Source organism: Pteropus alecto, unplaced genomic scaffold (genome assembly GCF_000325575.1).
Source record: "Pteropus alecto unplaced genomic scaffold, ASM32557v1 scaffold24, whole genome shotgun sequence".
Taxonomy (NCBI): Eukaryota; Metazoa; Chordata; class Mammalia; order Chiroptera; family Pteropodidae; genus Pteropus; species Pteropus alecto.
Genome location: NW_006439192.1, coordinates 5,386,073 through 5,405,357, shown reverse-complemented (window position 1 = coordinate 5,405,357; position 19,285 = coordinate 5,386,073). Strand labels below are relative to the sequence as shown.

The following is a 19,285-nucleotide window of genomic DNA, read 5'->3' as shown; positions in this document are numbered from 1 at the left end:
TTCGGCATTAGAAACCTAAAGCTCAGCCAGAAAGCAAGAACAAAGGAGGTTTTAAAGTCACCTATACTGCGGGTTCCAGGCTGTCTATGGAAAATGAAATCGACCTGTTTTAAAGACTTGATTGGGCTTAGGAAGATAGTTCTGAGCTCTGTTCATCTGCCCTAATCAGCTGTTTTTTTTTTTGGTCTCATTTAACTTTTCTTGCCACAGGGATAAAATGAGTGAGAACAATAAAAAGGAGTGGTGAAGGGATAGAAGGAATTCAAAGGCTTCTGAATGAATAGGTAATTTGACTCACTGTTTATTTTGCTTGTAGAGATATTTAAACAGTTGACCTACTGACGACCCTTTAAATTGAGATTTCAGAGAAAATTTTAAAACCAAATAAACTTTACAGAAATGAAGACTATTTTGTAAACTCTAAACTAATCCAGGTGGTCAGACTAGGAAGGGGTTGAACAGGGGTCATTATCGGGGAAGGATCTGAAAAGACAGTTTTTATTTTTCCTGCTTAAAGGCTATTTGTTATAAATTATCAAAAATTTAAGGCAAGCTATTATGTGCAAAACATTATGTTAGGTAATTAAAGTATAGCTGGGGAAAAGATAGGCTAGAGAACACACAGAAAAATATTATATCTTTGTATGTTCCAGGTACCAAATGATACACACAACAACGACAATAATAATGTAAAATATTAGAGAGGAAGAGGTTACTACAGGATGTGATGTTTAAGAAAGATTTCAGGAAGTAGATTTGACTCTTTTAGGGTCTTGTATGATGTGCAAAATTCAGATAGACAAAATGGAGGTGGTTGTAATTCTAGGAAAAGAAAAAGACATAAGATTAGAAAAGGGAAGAGAGAAGGCATTAGAAATTACTGTGTTAACAGCTGCTTAGCAAAGTAATGAGCAGAACCCTATGAAGAATTTTGGGGAAGGATGAAGATAAGTGAATTTTTACAATCCTCCCTTCCTATATACTGCCCAAAAGAACCAAAATGAAGAAAAGTAAAGAAAAATACTTTATTACAGACAAACAGAGAGAATGAGCCTTACTTTGTTAATTAAACCCTGAGAAACATGTGTCAGATATAATCTAGTCCAAATTGAAGTGAGTCATCAGAGGATGACAACCCACCCCCACTTCTCAAGTAATCTGTGCAGCGTCATGAACAAATGATGAAGAGATTCTATGTAATAATTTTTTAAAGACTATAATCCCCAATTTATTTAAAATGAGATTGAGTGTATGAACTGGTCATTGGCAAAAAGCAAACACTCTATTGTGATTTTCTTTTCTGAAATCAAATATACCCTGTAAACCCAACAGTTGGAATAGAACATTGTATAGTCATGCTGCATTTTTTTTCTCTTGAATATGACTTCCTAGGCTGACTCTGCAACACAGACAAACCCTTCCTAACATGGAGAAACATGGTTTGAAGCAGAAACAGCCCTAGTAGAGTCATCTCCACTACTATAAAGAGAATAAATTTGTATGCCAAGTTCTTTAGATGCCCATGGCTTGAACTTCTCATTCATAGACTACTGAACAACTAAACTAAGTATTTCAATCCATTATCCAGGCCTCCAGATAAAATTTAAAAAGAGGATTAAAATTTTGTACAAGTAAACTGAAAATAGAAACAAGAACTCACTTCAGTCAGGCAAATAACAAGCCCAGAAAGAGTTTCTCTCATTAAAAAATGGTGAACAGGAAAACAATCGAATAAACACAAGACCCATGTAAAAATTTTGCAATGATAAGTATATACCCCCAAAATGAAAATGAATATAAATCATAAATTTTAGATGAAATTCATCCTCTAAAATAACATTTAATAAGAGAATATAAGAAATATTTAGACTGCATCATACTCTCAAGAAAATTTAAAAAAACAGACTATGAAGAAATGAAAGAGGGGGATAATTAGTACACTGAGTATTTTAAAGAGAGTTGTTAGAAATAATAAAAACAACAATATAATTATGTCATTGCATTTAAATGGCATAAAATCCAGCACAGAATAATGGGATCAGGAATATGGTGAATTGGCTTTAAAAAAAAAATCTAAGCAATAAAGAAGAATCAAAAATGCTAAAAAACAACAATATTTATGGAAAATTGGCATAAAACAGCATACAGGTGATAAGTGAGATTGAAGAATAAAACAGAACAAATGGGACAGAAATAGTATTCAAAGATATAACAGAAGAAAACATTCCTAAAGTTAATGATGATATCAATGTACAGACTGAAAGAATTTGTCATAATTCATTGAAATTATCAATAATCTATAAGACTTGTCCTAAAGAATCTTCTGAATTTCAAAAAATAAAGAAAAAAATACTATAGGCAGCTAGACAAAAGTAACTTACAATGGAAAAAATCAGACTGACTTTAAAGCAACAGAAAGACAAACTCAAAGATTGGAGCATGGCACTCCCTGAAAAACCTACTCGAGGGTACACTCTAACCAACCAAGAAATTAATCAAAATAAAGAGGCCATAAATAAAGAATATTTGGGAAAAGCCAATGTTGAACATTTACTGTTTGTAAACACAGAATTGAGTTCAAGTAATTTTGCTAATTATGTTGAAGGAAAAGATTATAGATATCTAGTTGTTCAAGGACAAGGTATGTAATATGGAAAGTAATAACTAAAATATAACTTAATAATTGAATGAAGTAATAATAATTTTACTAAGAAAGCCATTCAGAAATATAACAACAAAACCCAGATACCTGAGTCTAAATGACCTAATTTCTGTATCTTTAGTAGGAAAAAAATTAAGTAATGTTATTTACTTTCTCAGTTTCATTAAGTAATAATTATAAGTTTTGCACGTTAGTTAAACACATCAAGTATTTGCAATCAAAAGAAATAGTGTGCAGTTCTCAAAAAACTGACCCACAAGAAGCATAAACATATAACAAAAGTTACACAAGCAAGCTCATACCATAAGGCAATGGGAAAACTATTTTTAAGTAAAAATTAATTAATTAATACAATAACATAAGAGAGAAGAGAAAAGGCATAAAAAACATAAGCATAAGAGAATAATACCAAATATGTGCTTCGTAAACATAAATATAAATTCATAACTCACCTATTCAAAGAAAAACTCCCAGACTGGGGTTAAAAAAAAGACATAACTTTCATCTACAAAAAACATACCTATGAAGTAGATATTCATTAAGGCTGAAACTAAAATGATATGCAAAAACATAGCAGATAAATGAAAAGTGAAATCAAATCACAAACAATTAAACCAGAAGGAACCAGGGTTTCAAAAGTTATGTCTTGCAAAACTGAATTCAGAATTAAAGGATTAAAGTAGACAAAGAGAGTCCTATTTTAATGATGAAGACATAACACTCAATGAATGTATATTTAACCTTTACCTGTATGTGTCAAGTAGAATAAAATTAAACTATGTAACGTAAAAATCTGTTTAAAATGCAATAAAAAATTTACTGAAACATTGCTCAAAATCAAATATGAAAGACTTTAACATTTTAAATAGAATATACCTGTTCTCAATAATAATTATTAAGTTATAATACTTATTATTTCATTTTAGATTCTATATATTGAATTCCATATTTATTAAATAAAAATATACTTACTTTTTCATGTACAAATGCTACATTTTTTAAAAGTTGATTATATAAAATGTGAGTAAAATTTAAATAAATTCTAAAAATAACTTGACATCTTTTTTGACTACAATGCAACAAAATGAGAAATAAATAAATAACAGAAGTACAAATAATTTACAAACTGAAATATTTTAGACTCTAATAAAAACCTTAGGTCAAATAGAATGTCAAAGTCATATTTAAAATGTTAAATAATAATAAAGAAAACATTTATATTCAAACTTACTGAATGCAAACAAAATTGTGCTTAGAGGATGATTTATAGCCTTAAAGAGTATCAGCACTTTACAAAATCTCGTATAGGTTATTAGTATTTAATTCAGGAAGTTGGAAGAATAAGTTAAAAAAAAAAATCTAAGAAGAATATATGGAATAAATTACACAGATAAAGCCAAAACTCAATTAATTAGGGTTTTGTAAACTCTAAACAGAAAAACAGATAAATCCACTAATTTGTCCATCAAGAAATAAAAAAGAAAACACAAATATACAATACTGAAGAAGATAAAGGGGATATAGTCACAGATTAAATTAGAAAAAAATTTTAAAACACTTCATTTGATACTACAGTAGTAAGATGAAAATAAAGATTTTATTGAAAAATGTAAATTACACAAATTAGCTCAAAAAAGAACATTTTAAAGTGATTAATAACTGCTAGGGAGAAAAATCAAAAATACTACAAAAAGAAAAATACCGCTCCCCCCCAGAAAAAAACAGACAGAGTTCAGATGGTTCTAAGTGTGATTCATAGGAGCTCAGTAGTTTTTGAATGAAATACCAAATTCTGAAAAAATGAGATTCTTTCTAATGTTTTCCTGAGACTGTAGCCCTGGGAATAGCCTAGACTCATGGCCAGCTGAATCTGAAATAAATTTTAAAACTATATTTTTCTAGGCAGTGTCAGGAGCCAGAAGAAGGTGGACAGTTAAATAAAACATCAGTTCACACCTATTAAAAGCAGTAGAGGCAAGACTCTGTGCCAAATTGGCTTGAAGAAATAGTGTGGCAGGTATGTTTTTAATGAAGATCATTTCTCCACCTTCCTGTTTTAATTTGATTTCCCTGGCAGAGTTGTGCTTCTTTGGCTTGGAGGAAATCTGCTTAACGACCACCATCTCAACTGGGAGCCAGACAGAACTGGATTCCTACCCCATTTTTGTAGTTTGGCTTTTGACTTTCACAAGAATGATGAACTCGATTCTACCAAAGTCTAGAGAGGGTCCAGCAGGAGAGGAGAGGCTGCTCCTTTTGGCTGGCATAGGCCTCACGATGTCAGTGGCAGAGGCTGTGCCACTTTAAGCTAAATTATGAACTATATCCTCTTCCCAGATTCTTAGCAGTTACAAAGACTCTCTTTATAAAGTGTTCCAAACTGCAAAGTGCCCCCTCGAGCTGGGAACACAGCTAAGACCTAAAGTCTCTGTTTAGTTTTAGAGCAGGCTGGGACTGCATTCTTAGTTAGTCTCTAGGGCTCTCCATATATAACCACACTTTCCTTATAGATTATATAAAAATTTCATGGCCATTTCATTGTTTTCCAAATAGGTTCAAAATTATATCAGCCTGCAGAATGTCCCACAAGGCCTTAATCTAGGCGGACAAGTGTTTGCTGAGAATGTCCGTATTTGTTTCCTATTGCTGCAATAGTAAATTGCCACAAACTTAATGGTTTAAAACAACACACATACTTGATCTTATAGTTCAGGAGGTCAGAAGGGCAATATGAGCCTATGGCTAAAACTAAGTTGTCAGCAGAACTTTTTGGAGATTTTAGAAAATCTGTTTCCTTGCCTTTTTACAGCTAGAGGCCACCTGTATTCCTTAGTTCATGGCCCTTTCCTCCATCTTTAAAGCTATCATTCTAACCTCTATTTTGATTGTCACCTCTTCTCTTCTGACTTTACCTTCTTGCCTCCCTCTTAGAAAGCCCTTTATGATTACATTAAGCCCAAACAGATAAAACAGGATGATCTCACTATCTCAAGATCTTTAACATAAGCATATCCACAAGACCTTTTTGCCATGTAAGGTATCAAATCCACAGGTTCCAGAACACAGGACCTGCGCATCATCGGGAGCCACTTTTCTGTCTACTACCAAGTCCTCATTGGATAGTCCACCCCGGCCAATATAATTCAACCAGGCAAGAGCTGCCACAAGTTGTATTTGATTAAGATCCAATGAACGAGAGGTGTAACAAATGCTAAGATGCCCAAGGAGAGAGGACATCTTGTTTGGGAGTAGTCAGATGAGCCATCATGGAAGGAAGGCCAGAGACTTGAACTGAGTCTTGAAGAATGAGGGTTCCAGAAGGAGTCTTGATGGACAGCAGTCAGTTAAGGATATGAAATGCTAGCACTTTCATCATACTCCGTGTAGAGACATCTCCAGACATACAAACACCAAATAAATGGCTCTTGAGAGAGAAAGAAGTTTATCTTTGGAACCAGTGATTTCAAACTGAAGGTCATGATTCATTATTAAGTATAAAATCAATTAAGTTGATTCCACCAGCCTAAATGTATGTAACATACATACATATGCATATATACATATCTGTATATGTATTATATAGTATGTGTATATGTGTGTATGCATATTCATAAATGTTTGAAAGCCATTAGATTAAGTAATTTTGTTAAGATTATTCAGCTAGCTAATGGTGAATTCAGATTTGCACTCAGGCTATTTCACTCAAAGTCTTATGCTTTAACTAATATGCTCTACAGCTTGCTCTGATTTTGTTAGAAACGTGCTTAAATTTTAAACAACTGACTCACATAAATCCTAAGAACCTCAGCCATCCATTAGGTATGAAATGTGTATGTGTGTGCGTGTGCACACATATATGCATACACTTGCTTTGAGTAATGCCTAATATCTTTTAGATTTAGTCCATTGTCTCTGGCTATGAACCAGGGAAAATTGATTCTAATTTAAATGTCTCTAAATCAACCTAAAGGATTCCACTTTGGCAGAGATTGCTAGGGCTCACTAATATATGTATTTCTCCCTTTCATACTGAGTACACCACTGGGCTGCATTTCATATTTTCCTTAGAGTTGGGTGAGGCCATGTAGTTGAGTTCTGGCCAGTGGGGTAGAGGTATAAGTGATGTACATAATTTTTAGGACTGTCCTCTAAAACCTCTCACATAAGTTCTCTAGACTCTCTTTTAGCTCATCAACAGGCTGGATGCATAGAATGATGCAGAAGATTCTGAAGCCTAAGGGGATGGTAGAGCCACCAAGTGGAAGGTGCCTTGGCCCTGAATGTGGAGCACAGCCCCCTGTCCTCTCTCCTGCTTTGGACTGTGACATGAATGAGAAATAATCTTTTGTTGTATTATGCCAACTGAGATTTGTTTATTATTACAGTAGTTATTCCATCCTGACTAATATATCACTTTAGTTGATGAGATGCACAAAAAAAACGCCTCCAAATCTGAGAAATAGCCTTCCACTCCTACCCCATTTCCACAATCATACTAAGTAAAGGAGGACTGTGGACCCAACCATGAGCTCCTAGAATCAGGCTGGGCGAGAGGTCTACATCCAAAGTTTGGGCATCAGAAGAGAAAAACAATGAATATTCGGTCATCTTAATAACATGACCTACAATTTGTATAGCGCTTTCTACTTTCACAAAAGGCTCTTTCAATACATGATTTCATGTGATTAAATTGAACAAAAACAAGAATCCCCGTTTTACTGATGAAGAAGCTGAGGTTCGAATATAGTAATATTTACCTGCTATCTCATACACACATTAAGAGTAAAGAGATGATTCATACCCATGTGTGCACTCTAAATCTAGTGATTCATACCCATGTGTGCAGACTCTAAATCTAGTGACTTACTGGAGAGAAGGTGGAGTGAGACGCAGCAGGTGTCCTAAAAACCAAGGTTAAGGTTGTTCTATATTGGTCTTGCTTTATAAGCTCAAGCTTTTGCCTGCTTGCCAAATGAAAGGTACATACTTTGTGTGATGTTTAAGCTTTCTAAAGTATTCTAACAACTATCATCTCATTTGAGCCTCACAATAACCCTGTGAGGCAAGCAAGACTGACACTATTAATTTCATTTTACAGATGAGTTACCTGAGGTCCAGAAAGGTAAAGTAACTTTCCCAGGTACATAACAGTGGGAGAATTAAAATTAGAATCCAGGTCTCTCGACTCCCAGATCTAAATTGTTTTTGCTGGATTATGCTTCTTTTTGATCTCTGATTTAAAAGAACTTCTTTCCTAGAATGCTAATTCTTCATCAGCTAGGGTTTGTTTTCTAAGACTCAATAGCTCTGCATAAATTGAACATTTTTCTCACATCTTTTCTAATGCATTTTATTTCAGGCAGAATCAGTGGTTTCGAGGAAGGTAGAAATGTTCCTTAATTTACTAGTTGCTTCTTTTCTTAATCTTGATGTTCCTCATCCAGAACCAAGAAACATTTTGGTTTAGTACTGCAGTATTTGATATTCCCCAGATGGTCTTGCTGTGGAAAGTTGCCATTGCTCTGGCAAAGCAAAGGGGAAGGGGAGACGCCGTACATCTCAGCCTCTTGGAAAGCAACCACAGGCTTTGATTTTTCATCTTAGAATTCAACAGCTGATTGACAAGAAATCAAAAAAAAAAACCTAAGAGAGTGAGGGTGGTTACCACTTAGGCTTCATTGCGCCTAAGATCAAAGAGGATAGAAGATAATACTTGAGATAGAAGATCATAAATAATTTCAGTGATGTGGCTGAAAGAAGTAACAGACATTTATACACAGAATCTGAGGAACAAAAGAAACAAACTAAACGAAAACAGACTCACAGATACAGAGAACAAACTGGTGATTGCCAGAAGGGAAGGGGATTTGAGTGTTGGGTGATAAAGGTAAAGGGATGAAGGACTACAAATTAGTAGTTACAAAACAGTCACAAGGATGTAGAATACAACATAGGGAATGCAGTCAATAGTATTATAATGGCTACGTATAGTGCCCAACAGGTACTGGAGTAATCGGGAGATCACTTTATAAATTATATAAATGTCTAACCATTGTACTGTATACCTGAAACAAATATAAAATAAAGTTTTTTAAAAATGGAACAGACGTGCCACACTATGAGGATTGCGCACAGGAGGTGGAAATAATGCGGGAAGCATTATACTGGGTATACTGGGCTGAACGACAGGCCCACCACCTTCTAATCCTCATAACCAGAGAATATTACCTTACATGGCAAGAGATGTGTTTATGTTAAGGATCTTGAGAAGGGAAGGTTTTCTTGTTTGTTTGTTTGTTTGTTTGTTTGTTCTGGGGGGTGGACCCCAAATGCAATCATATATATCTTTCTAAGTGAGAAACAGAGGAAGTTTTGAGACAGATGTACAAAAGAGAAGGTGATGTCAAGATGGAGCAGAGAGAGATGCGCACAAGCCAAGGTATGCTGACGGTCACCAGAGTCGGAAGAGGCAAGGAATGGGTTCTCCTCTAGAGCCTCAGAGGGAGTGTGGCCCAGGTGACACTTTGATTTCAGACTTCTGGCCTCCAGAACTATGACAGAATAAACTTCTATTGTTTTAATCCCCCAGGATTGTAGAGTAATTCGTAAGGCAGCTCTAGGAAATTCATATGAACAGGTTATATTAGCATGTGAGTCAAGTACAGAAAGTCTGCAGAGAAGCAATTCCTGGAAGATCTAACCCTCGACTATATCCAGAATGGGTAGGGAACAGAGCATCCAGTATGCAAGACCAAAAGGATATCAGACGTAACGTAGTTGGCTCGGAAAATAATTCTAAATTGCATCCCACTGTGAAACTACAATGGAAAGCAGAGCATGAGAAGTAAAATTCCAGGTTGCTTTGGAGGCCGAGACAGTTAACAGATCAGTGAGTAATTTATTATAAATGTAACGTAATTATGATCTCTACCCCCACCCCCAAAGACACACCCCCATTTGAAATTGTTCTCTGCAGTAAGGAGAGAAATCCAGGAATTTGAGAGAAGTCAGATTAATAAGAAAGAATTTTGAAATGTAATCCATAGTTGTGTGTGTGTGTGTGTGTGTGTAGGTGCTTGTGTTCCCTCTGCAGAGAGGGTGGCCAAGGCTGTAAATGGAACAGAGAGAGCATTAACCACTCCATGGCCTATGAGGCAGAGCCGGATGGATGGAGAGTTATCTACCCACAACGGACAATCCAGAGGAAAAAATCATAAGGTTGATCCTTCCAATTTTTCTTTCCAAAAAGCAATATTATAAAAAGGCAGGTACACAAATTCCCTAAAAACTAAAATATTTTCTGACCCCCATCACATTTTCTCATGCCTTTTGGGAAATATAGTGAAAAGGGAATAAGCATTGTCATTAGACAAATTGAATCTCAGCTCCAGGACTTAGCTGTATGTCTTTAGGCAAGTTACTGATCTCTCTGAGCTCCACTTTCCTCTTCAAAAAGAAGGGCCACTGTCTACTTCACACAGTTTTAGAACTAAATACATGATATATGTAATTTATTTAATATATACAGGCAATCAACATTAGGTCTCCTTGAATGCAATATTGGCTTCACCGTGATTGGCTTCAACCGATATCTGAGGTGGCCTTCATTAAACAGGGAACTCGGAACTGACCCTGCTCTTCCTTATCCACACCAATCACTTCCTTCAAATTTCTTGCTCCAGATGCAAATCTAAACTGATCCATTCACTTCCTAAACCAGGCCCCATGGAATATATTTTCTTACTGATAAGAAAACTCATTTAAAAGTGGGCTTTCTATCCTTTCCATTTGATGTCTTCTTTAAGTTTTACGTTTGCAGAGACCCCCACTAATCCTCTATAACCATTTTTCTTTAAATCTTGAGGGGTTGCCACAGAGCAGTGAAAACCTCCTGTTCAGGGATAATCAGCAAATCAGGGACTGAAAATGTGAGACCTCAGAGCCCAGACTTCACTTTGTGGTGGCTCCAGGCCCCTCCCTCCAGGCTTTTCTGCTGCGAAGGGAACAGGCAAAGACCTCAAACCTCAGCTTTCTACCACAAGGAGAAAAACATAACAAAATCATCAGCCTTTGCCTACTGTCCCTTTCCATTTCATTAGGTCAGTGAAAAGCAAAAAAACAATTTTTTCTTTTAATTTTAATATTGTCAACTGTAATAAACTTAACTAAGTTTCACTAGCAAACTGCTGTTTGTTCAAAGGAATTAAACTGTAGTCTTCAAATCCTGCCTTAACTGGATATTTGGTTTTGGAATAAAACTGCAGTCTCTCACTGCACTAATGAATTCTGCTGGCTGCTAAAGAGCTGGAGCCGATGCTGAGCTCGGTAAGCTATTTGATTCATTTATCTCTAGTGACTCACTTAATACAATATATAAACAAAAGAAGAAATGCCTTCTGAGGCATTGGAAGCACTTAATGGCAACAGACGAGATAGTCACAGCAAGTTTGTTGACTCTTTCCACAACTTAAACAGCGGCCCAATTATCTGCATAAATGTGCAGTTGAGACTGAAGTGTTATGCAAACAGTTGAGGTGAATAAAACTTTATTAATTTGGGGCTGAGTATTGGGAGACTCTGGACACTTGAGTATCAGGTGAAGGCAGCCAGACCCCAAGGAAAGGGCTTTTTATCTCCAAAGGGTCCCTTGGTTTCTTCCCAGGAGCCCCTGATCCGAAGGTGCTCTCCAGGCTGGCTGCATTGTTAGACTGGCAGCCATTAGTGGGTGTCCTGGTTATGTCTGGGTCAGAATGACAGCCAAAACAAAACCACTGCTCTCAACATTTGTCATGTCCAGACTAGGAGAAACAAGGAAGTACAGAGGAATCTGAACTCAAACCAAAAAGCCACAAGTTTACTAAATATCTTCAACCTGAGAAAGAATAGTTGGAACATGTTGGCCGGTAAGGCATCCCAATTTTTCTCTGAAGTGAATTTCTGATTATGCTTCTATGTGAGAGAGTTTCAAAGGTGTCATCTGAGACAGAGATATTGATAAACTTTCCACTATAACTGTCAGGTTCTAAATAGATTTTGCGATGTTGCCTATTTCTCCACTCCTGCTCTCACTGCTTCCAGTTCTAATTTAAAACTCACTGGAGGTCTTGCAGCCACCCCTGTCCCCTTTTATCTGAAGGGTCTTGAATAGTTAGTTACCTTCTCTGCCAGAGCACCCTTCTCTGGAATTACTCCTATTCATTCTGGCTTCAGGCTTTCCTGTTTCACCCTCTTTGCCCTACTCAAATCTGAGTGAAGTAGCATTCCATCTGCAGTATGTTGGTATCTTTGGTTCTCTGAGTACTTGTTGGTATGCCCCCACTCCAATCTGAGTTTCATCAAGCTGAGGGCGTGGCATGTCTACCACATTTATTGCTATAGCCCTGGTACCTTGCAAGACTTACGGCACATGTTTATTAAATCTTTGCAGTCTGAGCGATAACAAAGAATCTGTGTGTCTAGAAGTATATATGTGTTTGGGCCCAGTAGGGAGAAAGAGAAAGACTCCAGATCAAACTGCTGATGATTTTATTTCCTGAACACAGGACATTAGTCTCTTAACAGTGGGTATTTGAGATAAAAACCAAAGCAGCCCTATGCTTGGTATAACTGTCTTTAGAAAAATAAGACTCAGGTCAGTATGCCTCCAATCCTTAAAACTTCTAAAATATTTGGTGTTCCCAACGCATCTGTCTGGGCTCAGGGTCCCCTTTGCAACATGCTGTTGCAGCTCTCCCTCTATGCTTGGGTCGTTTCCTCTGTCCAGTTAGCTCGATTTACTCATTAGGCTCAGCGCCGGAGTCTTGGATCTGGACTCTACTCTTTGGCTTAAGCTGAACGTGCAAGATTTTCCCTTCATCAGGCTAATGAAGTAAGAATCTTAGGTCATCATTAGTGCTGGTGTTAATCCAAGCAGAACTAATACTAGTGTTGTTCCAAGTAGAATTAACCAAGCCCAGCCCCCAATAAGCCAGATGTTAGTCAGGCATTCCTTACTGATGTTAATGAATAACTCCTTTGGGGTTCACAAACAGCTGAGTCCACCAAATGAACTTCAGGGACCCAGAAGCAAGCTGCTTGCCTAATAGAGATTTGTCCTAGGAGGATACTGCGGAGTCAGAATTTCTGGGCTAAAAGCAAGAAAGTGTGCCTGCCCTTTTCTTGGTAGCAAATGCCCATATTACTTCTTCTAGCTGCCCAAAGAGCAAAGAGAGAGCCGCCTAGGGGCAGCTATCAAGCTCCAGAGGTTTCCTATGGAGCGTTTCTTTGCAGATCCTTCTCTTTGTCTGTGCCTCTCTCCATAGAGATTATGCGTTTGTGTGTTTATTTCCTCCTCCGGAGTGTGAGTGCAAGGACTGTGTCTTTTCATCTCTAAGTCTCTGGCATCAGGTAGAGCGATCACCTAATTGTTGTATGGAAATAAATAAGGTAAAATGCCTTCCTGAGATGGTTTACTTCATCTTCCAATCCCACATGGCTTTTCTCTTACTCTCCATCCAGTAAAATGTATTAGCTTTAGACTTTCCATTTGTACTTGATTACTGCTGTCATAGGAATGTGATAATAAGAATAGAAACCATTTATAAGAAGGGCCAAACACTTTGCTAAAAAAATTTGCATGCATTTTTCAACAACCTATGAAAGTAGTATATCAGGATTTTACAATAAATGACCAAGGTTTGAAATCTGAGCAAGGTGAGAGAAAAATTTGTTGTTTTACTTAAAGTCATAGGACTAGTCCAGAGAAGATCCAGAATGGTTGGTGACACATCTATCCATTCCCCTAGTAGTTGAGTCATCTATTCAACAGAAAATTACCCACCTGGAAAAAAAATGGGGCAGATGTCTATAGTATTTCCTCTTCAAGGTGTAAAATCCTCATAGTAGAAGAATTTGTGAGAGGCTTAAATATTATGAGAAAAAAATAGAAGAGACAAAGAAAATAAATGGAAGCCTTTAAGAGTGTTTTTTGAATTGCTAAAATAATGAAAACAATACACAAAATAAACTATCAAAATGCAATTTGCAGATGTTTAATTTTTACTACTTACTGGCTACTTTACTCAGATTCCATTTACTCTACCACTCCCCTTATGCTAGAATATTTTCAGGCTCTCATTTTCAGTGAGATGCATATAAATGTCTTTTGACTAGTAGCAGATAATATGGATACCAAGAAGATTTGTCCCTTTGTGGCTGTTCCTCCATCCAGATGTTCCATAATGATTTAGCTATTTATAATGATTCAGCTATTGACTCCCTCCTCCTGGATGCCACCAGACCTAGAGATGAGAAGGAAGTTGGACTCCTGCAGTGGAAAAAGTGAGGCGTTACTGACCTGAATCCCTGCTGTGCTGGAACCTCGCTTCACCCGCGATAACTCTACGCAAGAGCAGAGCAGAACACCCTGTCCTAACTGCACATCTTCTCACTCAACTCTCAGTTCCCACCTTGTTGGTTTAAGGGCAAGTATGTGTCCCAAAGGCCAGGCTTAGTTTGTCTCCATTTCCTTTTTTCTCTCTTAAAGCAACACAGCAGAAATCTCAATGCCTATTCTTTCCATTATCTATCCCACTTTATGACCTTTCTCTCTGCTCAACATAGTTTCCTCTTTTTCTAATTATCCTTGTCAAGACTGACTAAAACTTTCAGTATATTCAGACTAAAAGACTCAGAAGAAAAATTTGTAGAAGGGAATTTATTTATGGTAGGCTTTTCTTAAAGAACACTCATGGTTGGGGACAATTACTGCACATAGATTCTTTCCATGAGTCAATGTCCAGTCCATTTGTGCAAATCTGTTTTCTGAAAGTCAGACTATGGCAATAATAATAGACTCATTTATTGAACACCCAACCCTGTGCTTCAAGCACTGTGTTGGACTGGGTACTTCCCATGTAATATCTGTAACTTAATGACCCTCTAAAGAAAATATGATCATCTCCATGTTACCAATGAAGAAACTGAGGCCCATTAGTGTTAACTGATTTGTCTTAAAGTTACATCTTTGAAGATGAGTTCACTTCTCTTCCCTTTGTTTAAGAAACAACTGTTCATACCACAGAGGGGGAAGCCTGCTGGTGTGCCTAGAAAAGCCAGCTCCAAGCTTCTGCGGGTAATTTCTTACAGCAGCCTCACTCCTCGAGAGGTATAACTTCAGAGCCCCCAGGGAGATCGAGAAGCTTACCTCCAGTCTATCACTCTATGCTCTCTCATGCCAAACCTGCTCCATGTGATCGAAAGTATAACATGATCAAGTGTTTTCTGACAGATAAAATGCCATATTTAGAAAACTCTTGGTTTTTATACTTCCCACCAGGTCTATCTCTTTTCTCAGCCTTTTCATATATTTAATTTTTTAGTTTCAAATTGAGAAATAGTTCATAACACCGTATGAGATTCTATAATGATAAACGAAAGATCAAGGTATGCTTTCAAAGGAACAGTTTCCTAGTTGGAAACATCACTGAAAACTCTAGAAGGGAATTGTGCTCATTTTAGGACTATGAATCCTTTAAGTTGGAGATGTTTCTTGAACATCTACTATGTGCCAGCATTTTTATGATATAATTTACATTTATTGTCACATTTAATCTTTACATCTCAAAGTAGTAATTATAACTATCCGTATTTTATTGATAAGGACACCAAGAATTGAAAAGTTAAAAAGTAGTGGAGCTAATGTTAGAACCCAGGACTGTCTGACAACAAAGCCAACAGATGCGGTTGTTTGAGAAGACTAAATCTTTGTCACAAAAACATAACTCCTCCCAAGAGAATTCTTTGACTGTCATAGTTGTTACACTTAGCTTGGTAGTTGACATCAAATTCTTGACTGGCCAGCCATTGGTCTAAGGCCTGTTAATCTAGACACAGTATTTTGTGTCTCTGACCAGCCTGCTCATTGAATAAAGAGCACATGACCTCATTCTAAATGTGGAAAGCTACTGTTATTACAGTTATTTGTACAGTTATTTGTACAGTTATTTTAGATCAGGAGCTTTATCCTGATCTAAACTCTCTCTTTAAGAATGAATATAACCCCAATTTGAAATAGTCTACTTTGCAGTACCTTTTCTCTCTGCTTTCATGCCATTTGTATATTCTCAGCAAGTGTAGATGATCCTCTGACCTCTCTATGATCTTACAGGGTCAAGGCCTAGAGCCGACAACACCTAGGGAGATTCTGGCAAAAACCAAGCTGACGAGCGAGACATCCATACACCTTCTTCCAGGAAAAAGATTCATGGGTGGGAAAACAGCTTATAGTTAGACTGAGTTTGTTGCTGAGCCCACATGAGCTGCAGACTTTGTGCCCTCTGTGGTCTATGAGCAGGGAGCTGGGCTTTGCTGTCTTACCAGGGAATGTCATCAGTGCCGCAATTGCCCAAAGTCCAGGACCCTCAAGGAGAAAGTGTGAGGAGCTAACATGGCAAAAATAGCAAAAAAGAACAAATCAAAGACCAAAAGTTATTTAAGTTATTTCATTTAAGGCAAATGATACATTTTGACTGCTGGATTCAAAAGCAGATGTCTGTAGAAATAGCCAAGTGTAAAGCGTTCAAAAGTGTAGAGTGTATAAATGAAGGTTATAAATATACACTGTTGTGATCCTAGTTAGCAAAACTGTTTTATATACTTGAAAGCTGCTAAAACAGTAGATCTTAAACGTTCTCACCACAAAAAAGAAATGGTAATTTTGTGACATGATTGTGGTGTTAGCTAGCCCCTTGGTGGTAATCATTCTGCAATACATAAATGTATCAAATAATCACATTGGATATGTTACACTTACACAATGTTATATGTCAATTATATTTCAATAAAACTGGGAAAATTAATTAATTTTACTTAATTAAATTATTAATTAATTAATGTTCAGTGCTCTAATCTTTTAGTGATGTCCTTTATTCCTTTCCTTCCTGTGATCTCCTCTAGCTTATAAGGATGACACATAGAGTGTGAGAAATTTGTCCGACAGTATCGTTTATCCCCTACCCACCTCTGTGTCTTTCTCTACTCCACTTATTCAACACATACCCATATACATTCATAGGCTCCTCATTGTGGTTTAGTCAACAGAACAGTAAATTACTTGTAGTTGTTATTCAATACTTAATATGCACTGGATGACAGCATCGCCAATATATTTATGAGGTTCCAATTTCGAGCAATGCTCTAGCTTTGGAAATAATCATTTAAAGTTTCTCCACGCATATATGTAAAAACACATTCCCAAGCACTCGAGTATATTTTTCCATTTGCATGTTTTCATAGCAAAAAATCCCAGCATTCATCTCAATAAAATGATTAACATATGCTGAATGCACTTTTAAAAGCCCAGAGATTCGTGGTCCACCCCGACACAAGAGAAACACACTGAAGCACACCTACGCACACACCCACATTGCACTGTCTCCTGCCCACCTCTGTCCAGTGAATCACTAGAGTCGAATACCCTCAGCTCCCTCTTGTCTTTGCAGACTGTCAAACCGCCAGCCTCCTCTGATTCTTGCCCTCCATTTCCCTCCAAATTAAATTTCAACTTTTTGTAAACCTCTGTGAAAATGACAAGTCAGTGCCAGAGCTGTCTTTTAATACACAAAAGCATAAATAATGCCATCCATCAGGTCTGTCACTCAGAAAGATAGATTGCTAGTTGTCCAGACCCCGAATGACACCGAAGCCAAAGTTAGAAAGTGTCCCTTTTCTTTTCCGTAGTTGCTCTCTCACTCCCATGCTTACCCGCTCGCTCTCTTTTTTATTTGCCGGACTGCTTGATTCTGATTAATGGTCCTGTCAGGGTGGGATTCCACTTGCTCGGATAATGAGTCAAGAATGTATTCCCTGTCACAGGCACAGCAGATGTCAGGGGCAGAAGGGCTCAGGGATGCCAGAAACAATATACAGTTTCTTCCTAGTCCCCTGACAGGCCAATATGCTGCACAAGGTCTAATTTATGTAGACAAAATGCAGGCGGGGCTGCAGCAACCGGAAACTGCCCCAGAAAGCCTGGCTATAATGCAGCTCATAAGAGAGGCCTGTGCATTGGCTGAGCCGGCAGGCAGCAGCAGGCTGGTAATGAACATCAGCAGCAGACTCAATAGTGCTGCCTCCCAAGGCCTGAACACACTGAAAGGCCCAGGACCCCTTTGACTTCATTAAACTGCACTTTATATCATTATGGGAAGAAATCAAACAGGGCAAAGGGCTTCTGTTTCCTTTAATAGCTTGATTAGGTTATTCACTGTTGGGCATTATCATCCTGGAGCTGCTGAAGGGTGCTGAGAAGTGTCAGCCACAGAGCTGCTCCAGCCAGACACCCTCTTGCTTTGACGGGACTAATTCGATCTCAGGAGTTTGTACACCGAAGAGACTCGAGTCAGGGCCTCCCATCATTCCACTGGCGCTCCAGGAAACAGAGCTGTTCCTCGGCCAAAACGTAGATGCCTTGGTCTTAGCCCAAAGGTGGACACACTTTCATACAATCAACCTGTCCGCACAGATTTTGTGCAAATGCACATATTCCTTTTTTCAAGAAAAATCTCTTGGACTGTTTCTTGAGTTATAGCATTAAATCAATATATATTTCCCTTAGAAATGAAAATATGACCACATTTCTTTGACATACAACTCAAGCATTTAAATGTATGGTCACACTGGAATTAAATAATTCAAAAATCAGGCAGGGGACTGTCACATCACCAAGACCGAAATGATAAAATTCATATTTTCCATCCTCTGTTTTAATCTTAACCATGTTACGAGCATCTTCCATTAAAAAAATCTTCAAAGAGATGCTAAAACTTCATGTATTAAGTAGTGTTAAGTGTTCTGTGACTTAACACTACTTATTATCATGACTCTGACATCTAGACAACATTTCTGTGGTTCCGGTGAACTTTTCCAACGGGGTCTCTGGCTGCAGGTGCAAGGTTGTGGGTCCTGCTTGTTAAAAGGCAGCAGGCAGCATGACTGAGCTTGAAAGCCCAGTCAAAATGTTATAAGCTCAGCTGACATTTCTTTCTTTCTAGTGGTGTTTTTTTTCCCCCCTATTTTATTAACATGCTTTTCTCCTTCTCAGAGACTTAATTTAAAAAAGATGTCATCATTGCAGGAGCTAATGTGATGTGGCAGAAAATGTGGATTCTAGAGGTACGCAGGTTGGTGTTTGAGCAGGTTCCGCCTCATGCAAGGTTCAAGGCTGTGGGCAGATCACTTAAGCTCTCTGAAACTCGTTCCTTTCAGCTATAAAATGCAGGTAATGCTGTCTACTTGGCGTCATTTGTGATCATGCATACACAGTGCACAATATGTGTGTTAGGCCTTGTGTAAGCAGTTTCTGAAAACCAGGTGGTCAGTAAATGGTAGCAATTATTGTTATATATTTTGTCCCACTGACTAACATTGTACCACGCAAAAGCTACTACTGTGCAGATATGATGCCTTCCGCACTATTTAATGGGAAAGAAAGAAATTAAAATGAGCCCCCCTGTAGTCTTCACCCACTTCAACCGAGTTCAGATATACCAATCATGAGTTTATTTGTACCCATCTCATCCTTACACCCTCCAAAGCCCATCCTGGTTCCGAACGCATTTCTTAACTTCTGGCTCTCGGCCTTCG

The 19,285-nt window shown here is 37.6% G+C and overlaps 1 long non-coding RNA gene across 1 annotated transcript; it reads right to left on the bottom strand.

The window, feature by feature from the left end:
* Positions 1–13,847: 13,847 nt before the first annotated feature.
* LOC112483327 lies at positions 13,848–17,569 on the bottom strand. Its single transcript, XR_003047590.1, has 3 exons — positions 17,405–17,569; positions 16,019–16,083; positions 13,848–13,967 (listed from the first exon to the last, which is right to left on the bottom strand). It is a non-coding gene; the product is annotated as an uncharacterized LOC112483327 (long non-coding RNA).
* Between the last annotated feature and the right edge of the window lie 1,716 nt (positions 17,570–19,285).